This window comes from Odocoileus virginianus, chromosome 6 (assembly GCF_023699985.2).
Source record: "Odocoileus virginianus isolate 20LAN1187 ecotype Illinois chromosome 6, Ovbor_1.2, whole genome shotgun sequence".
Lineage (NCBI taxonomy): Eukaryota > Metazoa > Chordata > Mammalia > Artiodactyla > Cervidae > Odocoileus > Odocoileus virginianus.
In genome coordinates, this window is record NC_069679.1 from 18,896,203 (window position 1) to 18,910,837 (window position 14,635).

Consider the following 14,635-nt stretch of genomic DNA (forward strand, 5'->3'; position numbering starts at 1 on the left):
TTCACAGTGTGAACTGAATGGCCCCTGGGAAGCGCTGATGGGCATTGGTGTGGGAAGATGACCAAAAGGGAGAGGCAGATCTGAGCAGGAGGACAGTGTGATAGAGGATCCTGCCAGAATGTCTGGGAGGCACTGCTCACCCCCCTCCATGTCATACACATTTCCAGAAGATGCTATAACACAGGTGAGAAATGCTGCTCTTATAACTGCATCCAAGTCCAGCTCTGCCTGTCACATTTCTGCAAGGTATGGATGGCACCAAGAGCCTTAATTCAGACTGGTGATAAAGGCAGAGCTCGGCGGATGATGAGGGTTACGCAGCCCTTCAGTGAAAGGACTGGGCATAAACTTGGATAGGTGCTTTCAGTAGCCTGTGCCACGTCTTAAATCGTTTTCTACCTCCGTGACACTAAATAAGGCAGGTGTCTTCGCTACATACGATAATGGCTCATCATAAGGATATGAAAATTGACCTTTGTTACCAAAGCTCTAGAAGAGATCTAGATGTAAAGGATTAATTCAACTTACTTCTGTGTCTATCAACCCTGGGGGTGTTTTAGGTTTAGATGGGAGACATAAACAAAAAAACTTAAAAAACAACAAAAAAAAAGGATACCCAAGGCAGAGAGAAGCACAGTTAAAAGATGTTCCTAAGAGATCTCACTCGGCAGGGACTGCTAACTAACACCTGTTAGGTTAGATAATATCTGAACTCTCTGGGGGAGAAAAGTTATTTACCGTCTAAGCCTGGTCTCCTCTCAGGAACTTGTTTCCTCAGCAGTCACATGTAAAAGTTTCTGTTTCTCCTACTTAATAGTCAGACTAATGAATAAAAGCAGGACAAAACCATAGATGTTCTTGGATGCAATATAAGCTTACCTGGTCCTGCATGTACAGTTTCCTCTTCAGCCTGACTTTGGACTGAAAGAATTACAGTTCTCGATACTTACAACCAAATTCTTTGCAGAGATAATACACATGACCACAATCCCTGCCACACACGAAAAGCAACCAGAAGTATTAATCAGCTCAAGGACCGTCCTCTTTTCAACAGGGAATTCTACAGAGTCACAATGAAACCATGTAAATATTCCCTTAACCTGTCTTTCAGATTAATTCAAGATTTGGGTGAGTTCTTAGCCACACACTGACTTATCAATCCAAATCAACATTTATAGCCTAGAGAAGGGTTCATTTCAGCACAACACCTCATAAGAGGGCAAATGGGAAAGGAAATAGCTATTTTTTTTTTGGAAAGGGCAAGATTTTATTTTTGTATAGTTGATTTACAATATTGTGTTAATTTCTGCTGTATAGAAAAGTGATTCAGTTATGTATATGCATATATTATATATATTATATATATATATATATAATATGCACAGTGTTTTAAAAAAATTTCATTTCCATTGTGGTTTATCACAGAATATTGAATACAGTTTCCTGTGCTATACAGGGGACCTTGTTAACCAATGTGTATGTAATAGGTTTGGATCTGCTAATCCCAAACTCCCAGTTCTTCTCCCACAACCCCTCCCCCTTGTCAACCACAAGTCTGTTCCCTATGTCTGTGAGTCCATTTCTTGGAAACAGCTCTTTAGCCTGAAAGGGCAGAACAAGAAAGGCCCCACGGGTTCTTTGTCCAGGTCAGCCTTTAAGGTATATATGAGGCAATGGGATAAACAATTATCTATGTGTGACCAAGCTAATGCTCAGTTAAAATATTGTGACCACCCCCCAGCTCCTGACAGAAAAAGCACCTCATCATTGTGTTTGATAGATTAAGACCATTCTTGTTGGAAAAGGTTTCAGATTGTGAGACCAAGGTTTGGAAAGTGAGAGAAAGTATAACAATGAGAAGAAAAACAACTGGGGATGGGGGAGAAACATTCTTAAGAGCCCTGAGAAGCATGGCGTACTTTGTGGCCTGACATATGCTGGAGACCTAGCACTCACCAAGCAAACCTAGGCTGAATCATGAATTTTTAAAGGTCTAAACACCCCTGGGACTGAGAAAATGGAGCTTTATACCCCTGGCAGCAATGCTGTTGAAAACTGCTCAGACTTTAATTAGCTCCCATGAACCAGCAACAGAGCAGCATAAATGAACGAGGGTAGAGAGGTTAAAAAGAATTCATTTTCTAGAATGTGAAAGGTTCTTCATGTAACTGCATATCTGGGGATTAAAATAATTAATGCACATAACCATCTCTGGCACAAACTGTGGGCTTAATAAAAGGTAACTCTTATGCTATCTGTGCCAGTAACTATAAAAGTTTGGTTCACAGACCCCTGGGGTCTCCAAGACCCTTCAGGCAGTTTTCAAGGCCTGTTGTACTTTCATAATAATTCTAAGATGCCATTTGCCTTTTTCATAGTGTACTAATGGTGCAAAAGCAATAGTGGGTAAAACTACTGGGGCAAAACAAACAAACAAAAACAACAGCTGGGTCCTTAGCACAAATCAAGACAGCAACACCAAACTCTATGGTTTCCTGCTGCATTACCAGAACAACAGCCAGTACTGCTTGCAGAAGAATGCTCTTAGTGGCATAGAAAGGTTATTAATTTTATTAACAACAAAGGACTGATGCTGAAGCTGAAACTCCAATACTCTGGCCACCTGATGTGAAGAACTGACTCATTTGAAAAGACCCTGATGCTGGGAAAGACTGAAGGCAGGAGAAGAAGGGGACGACAGTGGATGAGATGGTTGGATGGCATCACCGGCTCAATGGACATGAGTTTGAGTAAACTCCGGGAGTTGGTGACGGACAGGGAGGCCTGGTGTGCTGCAGTCCATAGGGTGACAAATAGTTGGACACGACTGAGAGACTGAACTGAACACAAATTCCTGAGTATACATATTTCTAAAGCACTTCTGTTGTACAAAGGCCAGTGGTTTTCCTGAGGAAAAACACCTGTGTGATTATCATGATTGTTGCTAGCTAAACTAGCTGCTTCTTTCTTGGAATGCCATCTTAATTAAGAGAACAACAGACAAACTGGTTAATCACACTTGAGTAACTGACAGATACTTTTTTAAAAATGAAACAAGCCTGTCACTTCAAGGAAAACAACCCTTAGGACTTGTTGCCAAGTTTAAAATTCAAGCTTTCAAGAGAAAACTAGAATTTTGGAAAATGTTTATCTGCCACTGTGAATTTGACAGCTTCCCAACATTTAAAGACTTTTTTGATTAAGTTGTTGATATTAATGAACGTAATTTAAGAAATAGTTTATAATAAACTGTGTCAACATTTGAAAGCTCTGTATAACTCAGTGAACCAGTCATTTCCCAATGATTAATGTGTGGTGTTACAAAAACATCATGGATAAAAGAATCCATTTTACAAGCAAGATAGACCAATGGATTGTTATATAACCAAATTTTAAAAAGTCTTTACTATTACTTCAAATTCCACATAACAAATAACTTTTGAGGAACTATTACTTGCTGAGTCTCAACATAGTATCATAAGAATATCTATAATTATCTGAAAAGGCTAGTAATAGTACTCCTTTTTCCAACTACGTATCTGTTTCAAGCCAATTCTTTAACCAGATATAAGAATAAAAAAAAAAATCCAGCTATCTTCTAAGCCAGACATAAGAGATTTATAAAAATGCAAAAATCACTAATCATTTTTTTGAATTATTAACCATTTAGTTGTTATTCATAGAAGTTATTCATGTAACATGTAATGGGTTTACTCTATTATTATTTATTTATTTAAGCAGTTAATTTATAATATTATAGTAGTTTCAGGTGTCCAATAGACTTAATATTTTTATAGATTATACTTGATTTAAAGTTATAAGATAATGACTATATTCTCTGTGTTGTACACTATGGCACTGCAATTTATTTCATTCATAATAGTTTGTATCTCTTCCTCCCCTAACCAATCTTGCCCCTCCCCTCTCTTCTCTCCCCACTGTGCCCAATGCTAATCACTACTTTGTTCTCTAAATCTGTGTTTGTTTCAGTTTTGCTACATTCATTTGTTTACTTTTTAGATTCCACATATAAGTGATAATACACAGTCCTTGTCTTTCTCTGACTTATTTCATTAAGCATAAGTGGGTTTCTTATTTTTCAATGAATTAACAAATATTTTTAAAATCTCAGTTTTAAATTTTATTTTAGTTTTACTTGTATAATATGATAGATACAATCCTCATAAACTAAGGCATATTGGGATCCTTGGTAAGTTTTAAGAGCATAAAGGGGCCTCAAGGCTGAAATTTAGAGGATCACTGTCTCTATAAAAGGGTCTACCTTAGGGGATGGCTGTTACTGGAAGGCACAGCATTCCCTTTGGCGAAGATAAACCCTGTTCCATTAGATTGTGATTCTAATCAAGTGGCTGAGACCAGAACCTTGAAAACTGTGCCTTAGCAAGCTTTCTCTGTTTCTGGATGAGAGGTAAATTAAATGAGCATACATGGAGAAATAAAGTGAAGATAAAAGAATCATTATTTTGAAAATTGAATCCTGGCAGTCAGCAAGGGGTCCGGCCATTATTCATTCATTACCAAAGGGCTCCCCACCAGCCTGAAGGGCCCTACGCTTCCCTCCTTCATTTGGGGTGAAGATGAGTCACACTGGGAGCAAGGATGGAGCCAGGTATCTTTGATACCACGGCAGCCAGGCCTTCCGCAGCCTGCTCTGCGTTGCTCTGTAGCCAGTTACAGTGAGGCACAGAGAAGAGGAGGCCTGCAGGCTGCAGAGGGAAGCACTAATTTTCTGCCCCTGACATTTGCTGATCCTTCCGCAAAGACTTTATTGCCAGTAACACCTGAAACCAGGGTGGTCTGCTCTAGAAGGGTTTGCTCTGGAGGCCATGTGTATCCAGGCCGCAGGACACACCTCACTCATCCATTTCTGCCTGTCCTCATCTTAGTAGGTGAATCACCTCCAGTTATGGCCCCCCTAAGTTAGCTTATCAAATGAATGACATTTTCTGTTACATGCCCAATACTGAATAAAGTACTCTATATGAAACTATGTCAAGATGCAGTTACTACCCACAGCAGTCTAGCCAGGAAAACTAAATATGTAAATAAAGTGCAAAATAATGGGTAAAACTGTATTTGCCCAGGACATTTAGAAACGAAGCCATTTATAAGAAGGTACAGCTTCTGTTATAATACACATGCCCAAAAGAAATCAGAGGAGAGAAATGATCAGATCTTCCTCTCTTACTTTTTCCCTTAAGGATGAGTCCTTCATCTGAAGTTCTTTATATTTCTAGAATAAGTCCATATTGCTGCTGCTGTTTTGTCACTAAATCCTGTCTGACTCTTGTGACCCCAGGGTCTATAGCCCGACAGGCTCTTCTATCCATGGGATTTCCCAGGCAAGAATACTGGAATGGGGAGCCATTCCTTTCTCCAGATGATCTTCCTGACCCAGGGATTGAACCTGCCTTTCCTGCTTGGCAGGTGGATTCTTTACCACTGAGCCACAGGGGAAGCTGTAGGTCCATATTGCATGGAGACTAAAGAAGTAAGGAGGAAAAAATTCTATCATGAATATATCTTCCAAGGAAGATATGAAATGATCTGAGAGAAAACACATTCCTATGGTTTGCAATGCCATTTCCTTTCAAAAGATAATTTATTACAAGTAGTTCATGTAGTAAATGCTTATTTTTGTTGTTGTTCTGGTATCAGTGGGAGAGTGCTGACAATTTTGGAAGATTTTTTTTAAAAAAGCAAATGGAGAAGATTCTCAAGAATACTTGAATCTCCTTCTTAAGAAGAGACAGATGCAACTAAATACTGATTTCATTTCTGCTGTTTTTCTAAGTTCATCTTTGGAAATGCTGCCCTTTCATGACTGAGAACACTTTGGTGTTCATAAGAAAAACATCTCTAAGTCTGTGAGTCTGTTTCTGTACTTAGAGAATGAGCTTAGGGTTACCAGAGGGGAAGGGTTAGGGAAGGGATAGCCTGTTTGGGATTGACAAGTATATACACTGCTATATTTAAAACAGATAAACAAACACCTACTGTATAGCTCAGGGAACTCTGCTCAATATTCTGTAAAAACTTCCATGGGATAAGAGTCTGAAAAGAATAGATACTTGTGTATGTATGACTGAATAATTTTTCTGTACACTTGAAACTAACATAACATTGTTAATCAATTGAAGATAAAATTGTTAAAACTACAAAAAAAAGAGAGAGAGAGAGAGAAACGAAACACACCTCCTGAAGAGGGTGAGGCTCTAGGCAAAACATAAAAGTGAAGCGAAGTGGTCAATCTGCCATTTGCTTTCATGTTTGGTCCCCTCTTACTGTCTCCCACATGTGCCCAGACATCCAACTGCTCCACTTAGGACCTCCCCACCATGTGATGAAGTTGCTTCCACAGTCTTGGTTAGAATCGTAGGATTTTTATCCACTAATTTACCTGTTCCAAGAAGGCCTTGTCAAGTGCACTGGATGGTTCAGCTCATGGGGTTTTAAAAAAGCTATAGTGCTTTTTTTCAAAAAGGAAAAAGAAACAAAGATATGGAACCAAGCTCTTGTTTTTCTGATGGGAAATAAAATCAGCTCCTATGAAGCAGAATGCCTTTGGGAAGCTAGATGTATACGCGTGGTTTCCTTGATGATTATAAATGGCTTCGTTTATGAAATTATTAACTTTCTGACTCACACTCCATTGTTGTAATTAGTGTAATTAGGGATAGTCACATTCAGGCAATTATATCAAGTATACGATCTAGAAGCCACATTTTAAATGATTGCTCAGGTTAACTCAGAGTGGAAATATTTCTAAGGCACTGTATTGTTTAGGGAGATTTGACGACCAAAAGATAGTCTAAAGGAAAAACAGCTACTTCACTACTCGATTTCTCAACTAGTCAGATATGCCATATAAGAAGAAAGGATTAGAGTGTCTTCGAATCAGACCTAGGTTTAATATATTAGTTTGGGAGCCCAGTATTTACTGGTAGGTTACTTATTTCCTTCCACTTGTCACTTTATAACTAGCTATTGAACCTCAGAATCTCAAGTCCATTATTCTGTGAAACTTGCAAGAAAATTCTCTAGGGAATCACCCATCATCCTTGGTATAACTCTTTTCTAAATGGTCAAATTACCAGCTTTGCAGTGCCAACTATAATAAGAAAAAGGTCCTTTATTCTCAAGGTACAGGTCTAAATTTTTAGGCTTCGAGGTCTGGAAAGAATCTTTTCATCCCTAAATTTAGACCACAGTCTAACTGGCCATCAAGCAATGAGGTGCATGCTTAATATCAAAGAGCAGATGTTGGCCACTGGCAAAGCAAATCCCAACATCTTACAGATTCCCAAGCCTAGGCTGGTATGACATTTCTTTGACTGTGCTTCTAAATCTGGGTCAGTTTGGAAGAAAAAGTATTCTGATTACTTTGTGGAGAGGGAGCCAACAAAACTGCACTGTATTTAGTTTAAACTTAGAAAGCAATTTATAATGCTCACACTTACAATGGGAAAAGAAAATAATTATGGGCCTCTAAGTTACATAGACTTATTTTTAAATTCTAGGTGATTAAAAGTCAGCTTGTGGTATGCTGTAAATGCTCTGGAAGCATAACAGGTGGTAGGATCAATTTCAAGTAGAAAGAATAAGTGTATTTATTTTGACCTCTGCTTTCTTCCTCCCTGTGGTAGGCTGAATAAGGCCCCTCCACCCCATCGCCAAGATGTTCAGCTCTGAATTCTCAGAACTTGTGACTATGTTGCCTGACATGTCAAAGATGCTTTGTAGATGTCATTACATTAAGGATCTTGAGATGGGAAGACTATCCTAGGTTATCTGGGTGGGCTCAATGTAATCACTAGGGTCCTTGTAAGAGGGAGGCAGGAGGGTTAGGAGTCAGAGAAGGACCTGTGATGACAGAAGAAGAGGTTGGACTGGTACCTCTGCTGGAGGGCCTCTAGTCAAAAATACAGGCAGCCTTTCAAAGTTGGGAAAGGCAAGAAATGGATTCTCCCCAGAAGAACTGTAATGCTACTAACTCATTTTAAACTTATGACCTCTAGAGCTGGGTGGTGGTGAATTTGTGCTGTTTTAAGCCACCAGAAGTGAAAGTGAAAGTCGCTCAGTCACGTCTGACTCTTTGTGACCCCATGGAGTATACAGTCCATGGAATTCTCCAGGCCAGAATACTGGAGTGGGTAGCCTTTCCCTTCTCCAGGGGATCTTCCCAACCCAGGGATCGAACCCAGGTCTCCTGCACTGCAGGCAAATTCTTTACCAGCTGAGCCACAAGGCAAGCCCTTAAGCCCCCAAATTTGTGGGAGGAAACTGACATAGTCTCATGGACAGAAAGTCCTGGGTTGAGGATATTTGACTCCTTTTCTGAAGGTCTAAATCAGACTGGAGCATTTCAGTGAGCAAGCACTACAGACATGCAACCTGAGAGAGAGCTAGTTTTCGAAGTTTTTGCTGAGGCAACTGGAGTAAATAAACAACAGCGTTGCTGACACAAGCGAAGACTGTCTGGATCTGGCCCCAGGGCTTGTGTCAAACGTGAATGACATTAAACGCAGAAAGTACTTACCACAGAACCACTGTGGCCCATTAGATATCGTATACACATTACAGACAGCACCTTCTCTAGTTCTGTAACACAGCTTTTTGGCCTCTATTCCCTTTCTGAACATCAAGGGCAGAACTGCATACACCTCAACACTACCCACTGAATAAACGGAAGATGCTGTAGGTGATGACCATGGCCTATGGAGTATTCCTGACTGCTGAGTCAGCATCTATTTGACCCTTCTTCCTTTTTAACAGAACCCTGTTTTTGTACACATATCTGACTCTCTACCTCATGGCCAAGTTCCTCTGTGAAAGGGCCCAACCCTACTTCAAAGATGGCTCTGTTGACTAAGTCACTAGCACATGTTATTTTCTAGGTCACATTCATTGGCTCAACAGTTGACCCCTGATCAAGTTCTCCAGCCAAAAGTGATCTCAGGATTCTTGCCTTGAATACCACAGTAGAAGAAACTTTATCACCATTCCCTTGAGCACTGCTGTTCATGGATGAGGCCCAGAAATGCAGTCACCATGTTGGCTGTGGAGGTGAGCAGAGCCAAGGAATTAATTCAACAGAGGGACTTGGGGCCATCACCTCCAGATACACCCGTCATAAAATTCCTTTATCAGCTACTCTATCTGAATTGGGTTTTCTGTTCTTTTTTTTTACTGAAAGCACCTGAAATGATAAACATGGAAGTGAAGTTCTTATGTATGAACTATACCTTTTATATTCACTTCAGGAGCTGAAAGGTATACCAACTTCTAAGTACCAGAACATACTGGTACTGAATTCTGAATTTACTGAATTCTCATATTCCCTTCTCCTACCCTGTGAGATAGGAATTATTATTATTCTCTTTTTACAGACAAGAAAACTAAAACAGAAAGGTTTCAGAAATCTGCTTAATATCATAAGCAGTAAATGACAGAGCTGGGATTCAAACCTTGCCTGCTGGAATCTAAACCCATCTGTGTTACCGTCTTAGTGCCGCTTACTCTCAATAGCTTCATAAAATTCAGAAAAATAGTTATCTTTATTAATGCTTTAAATTTATATTATACTGCTTAGATGCTCTCTTCATAAACTCCAAAATGGATTCAGAAATAAATCCTGAAAATTATAAAGCTTTAGCTCTTTTTCTAACTGACTCTGAGCCGGGCGGATTAGTCACTTTCCCAGAGGCTCAGATTCTTCACCAATAAAATGAAGTGAACGATATAAAATTCATGTTTAAGAAAATGAATGAGTGTGTCGTCTAGTGACAGGAGTGCTGGCTACTTTGTTCCTGCTCTGCCTGTGTGACCTTGGTCAAGATGCTTCATCTCTCTGAGGTTCTGTTCACTTGTGTGAAGTCAAGTCACTTGTGGCTTAATATTCTACAATTCTGTGTCTATCTGACCCACTGAATTCTTGAAAGGGTTGTCCTCATTTATTAAAATAGTGAAATGAACACCTATGTCTTCATTGGGTTAAACTGATAAGCACTGAGAATTTTACCACTGAATTTTAATGCCAACCAGCCTTATCACGATGTTACCCAGCTTGTACTTGCTAACAGTAAAATCTGAGACTGAGGAAATAAAATCTTTAAATGCCAGTGGTTACTGACCCTGGTGAAGAAGTGGCCATTATCAAAGCATCACCGCACATTGCTAATCACTTACATGGAGAAGATGAACTGTGGCGACCTGATGGCCTGATGACTGTCCTGATTGCTGGTGGAGAGAGAGCCCTTCCTGCGTCGGGGTCAGATGGCACAATAACACCCACTAGATTTAGTTGGGAAGATTTACAGGGAGAGTGTCATGCCCTCTGTGCTCCATGCTCCAGAACTTCCTCTGGGCTGAAAGTCTGGTCTGTGTTATAAAGTGGCCAGATACCTACAACTTCTTAGCAGAGAAGGTCAGGGAGAAAGCTAAATCCGTACATTCCAAGGAGATCCGGAAAATTCATCATGCTAATATCTCTGGAACTTCCCAGGTGGCTCATCAGTAAAGAATCTGCCTGCCATTGCAGGAGATGCAGGTTTGATCTCTGGGTCAGGAAGATCCCCTGGAGAAGGAAATGGCAACCCACCGCAGTATTCCTGCCTGGGAAATCCCATGAACAGTGGAACCTACAGTCCATGGGATCTCAAAAGAGACAAAACTTAATAACTAAACAACAGTTTCTCTGAGCTCTCCTGGTGCCTCTCTGGCTTGGGCTGTGCACTCAGTAACACTTTCGTCTCATTTCAAAACAAGGATTCTAGAGAGATCACTGAGAGCAAGGCTGCAAGGCTCTGAAAACCTGAAAGGCAAAGCCTGCAAAGACAACTGGACATTGTTCCCCATTGACGAGAAAGAACAGCTCTGTTCATGTTGTGTCATCAGGGCCCAATGAACAGGCACTGGCGGTCAGACCCCAGAGGCACGCGATGTGCAACTCCTCCGCTCCCCCGGGCTCCACGCAAGCAGCTGAACATCTAAGAAAGCACCCAGCTCTCCTTCATCTCAGCTCTGCACTTAATTTTTAGACATGCACACTTGTTTCCTTCTCTTTTGGCTTCCCTGTCTGGGAAATAAGGGTAAAAGTTCAGGCAGCTTGCTAGATAGAACACTCTATTTCTCATCACAACAGTAGTAGCCAATATTTGCTAAGAACATCTTGTGAGTCTGACTCTGGGCTAAATGTGGTACCTGAATCATCACTTAACTCTCCAGATTATCAGGTAAGAACAGAAAAGACAGATGTGGAAGGAACAGTTTCCCCAACACTGATGGCTGTTTTTAGACTAATCCTCGCTTTCCTTTTTATTTAGGCAAAGAAGCATTACAATTTAATAAACAAATCAAGGTTCCTGTCTATAGATGGTCTATAGCCTGAGGCAGCGTGGGAGTGAGGGCTGTACAAGAGATGAGCCTCCCCCCTCTCTGCATAATTGGACCCCACAAAACGGCCAGTCCCCCTGGTCTGGCTGCTCTTGACCTTGGCTCTCAGGGCTGGTCGTGCGTGGATAGTCTCCTGGTGGTTGACTATTTCTGCTAAATCCACTTCCCTTTCTCAGTGGTTTTCTACCTTGGCTAGAGCCTCCCCACTTGTGAAGCAACTGCGTCACCCCCAGGACCATTTCTCCAGCTGGTCGGATATTCCTTCCCATCAGAGGCAGCCTCACAAAGCATCCATGAGACTGCACTCTGCCAGCCCATCTCTGCAGCCTCCTGGGGTCTCATCCATCATATGGAGATAATTAGCCTGTTGTTTTTGAAATCAGTCAACCAGCCTCATAATCACTTTCTCGAAAACATTCAGGCGATTCAATGAGCGATGATGACAATGGGGAGGAGAGCACAGAGAGAACAGATGATGTTTGCTGATGTGCTAGGGAGGGAAACCCCTGAAAACCCTGGGTGGGACACAGATGGAACAGCAAAAGACTCAGGGACCTGAGGTCTCTTTACCCTGTTGGGAAGGTAATCAAATTGCTTTTATTTTAGTGTCTAGGTCTATTTGGTGTGGGGAATAAACTGATGCTGAGGCAAGCTCCTGGCCATGCATCCTTGATCTCCGAGCTTCTCCAGCCTCCCCTGCCCTCTCCCCCCAGCCCCACAGTATCCCTGCACAGTTCTCAAAGATCGGGGGCCCTGGATATGGAGCGTGAGTCTCATCTTGGCCTCTTTCTCACTTGTTGCAAGAACCCTGTCCACATTACTTTGCTCCTCTCAGGCTTAGCTGCCTAGCGTACAAAACAGGGACCTGGCTGCCACTATATCTGGTTGTTTGCTGTGGCATAAACAAAGATTTGAATTTTTACGCCACCCCCATGTGACTCTGGAAAGTTATTTAACCTGTCTTTACATCAGTTTCCTCAATTGTAAAATAGGAATAACATTGTTGACTGCGTATTTTTGTTGTGAGAATTAAATGAGGTAATAGTCAAAGAAGTGCCAGGACAGCACTCAGGACACAGTGTGTATACCATGTAAATGTCAGCCCCTCCCTCCTGGCAGCTGTAAGTGCAGGTGGTATAAAATACATGGTAACAGTAACATGTCACACTCTGAGACTGTGAATCACTGGAGTTTTCAAGACACACCGCTCTAACACACCCTGCCTTGCCTACACTTCTTCATTCTATTCCTTTTACAATTCAGCCAGTCTCAATTCACTGCCACTCTTGGAATATGATTTTTGTTTTTTAGCCTCTGGGCTTTGTTGAAGTAGCTCCTTTCATGAAAAATACTTTTCCCTCTTACATCTACCAATTTATAATCTTTATTGAGTTTTCACTCCCCTCCTTTGGCCACCTGCTGTCCCTTATCTGTACTTTTATGGCACACCCGACCACATGCTATATGGAGTTTGGCTGTCCACGCCCATTTCCTCCTTTGTCTGTAAGGGCCACATTTTCTTCATCTTTGTGAGTCTCAAATGATTAGCACGCATTAGAGGTCGAAAAGATTCGTCCTGATGAGGTGAATGTAGAAACGAGTAAGATGTGATCTCTGTATTAAGTCCCAGTAAAAAATACTTTGCCTAAGGTGGCGTGACTTTCCCAACATTGCCCTGTTAGACACATGGCAATGTTAGAAACGTGTGTTATGCCCTGGATGACACATGCCCTGTTGGAAATTTTGTGACAATGTGGTAGGGGCAGGGAGATGGCCATGAGGTGGAAAAGAAGACTTCCTGGAGGATGTATCTGTGTGTGTACGTCTCAGGGAGAAGCTGATTGGAGAGAATCTAAGGGGGCTTAGAAACACTGCCCGAACCTACTGCTAAATTATCTTGCTTTGTGTGTACTGTGTTGGGGCCCAGGATTTATTTTGGGGGTGAACAGTGGACTGTTTTCCCTCCTCAGTATGAGGACAGGCTGCAGCATGTAGGCGGGGGAGAATCTGGGGCTCGGGCCTCAGGTTATTTAGTGACTGGGTGAGGGCTGATACAGGCAGCAGCTTTCTTTGCAGAGAGAAGATGGTGTGAAAACCTGCCAAGGGGAAAGCACTCAGGGAAGGACAGAGGTCAGGAAGGCACCGACGTTGAGCTGTGAAGTGACAAGTGACTTTTATTTTTTTTAATTTTAGAAGTTAGCAGAAAGAGCTGGTTGGCTTTTCTGGAGGGAAAATTCAGTGGTTACAAATTTAAATTCAAGGAAACTCTACTTAAATTGTAGTGTGTTTCTGAGCAGCACTGGCCTCCCAACTAACAGGCAAAAGATTTTCTGGACAACTTGGTGGGTTGGGATATTAAAAAAAAAAGTTACTTGGTATGGTGGACTGATACTATGCTTCTTAACCTCTTCATTATCATATAATTTTTTGATAGGATTGTAGCAACTTCTATATGTGTTAGAATTACTTTGGGCAAATCCCTTTAACACTGAACCAGCTAGCAGGATTCTTACGGGTTTCAGGACACTGTTCTTCCTCTTTCCTAAATGTTGAGGTTCCCCTGCAGGTTATCTGGCCAACACCAATTGCTCACAGAGGAGAAATTGCACCACCTACCCTGAACACCCTGAGTCCAGATCTTTGGCTGTGTCAATTTTTTGATGTTAAAATTCTGACCTCTGTTGGGTTCAGATTCCTACACATAATAGTGAGTCACAGGAATGAGTTACCTCACAGGTACAATAAGCAAGATAAAAGGATGATGGTTTCAAGAAGGCATTCTCTATGCAATATGTAGGTTGGGGGCTCAACATATTAATATATATGCTGATAAATTCTATGGCAAGCTTCATGGGATGATGGAAAGAATGTGGAATCAGAGTCAGAAAACCTCAATCAAGTCATAGCTTTACTTATCTTGGTTACCTTGGGCTGTTGACATCAAGTCACTCGGAAATTCTTTTTTTAAAATTTTAATTGGAGGCTAATTACTTTACAATATTGTGGTGGTTTTTTCCATACACTCACATGACTCAGTGGAAATTCTTGTAGAACCAGGTACCGGTGGAAAGAATAAGTATCCTTTAGCTCTTCTGAGTCTTATGTTCATCAACTACACAATGGAAGAGTGACAAAAACTAATACCAGTAAACTAACACATATGAAGTATTTTGGAAATTGTCAGTTCACCATAGCATGCTATTTTCATCATCTAAACTTT

General features: G+C 41.2%; 1 protein-coding gene across 1 annotated transcript in view; it reads right to left on the reverse strand.

Moving 5' to 3' along the window:
- RYR3 (ryanodine receptor 3) overlaps positions 1–14,635 on the reverse strand; it is a 546,114-nt gene that overhangs the window by 147,458 nt on the left and 384,021 nt on the right.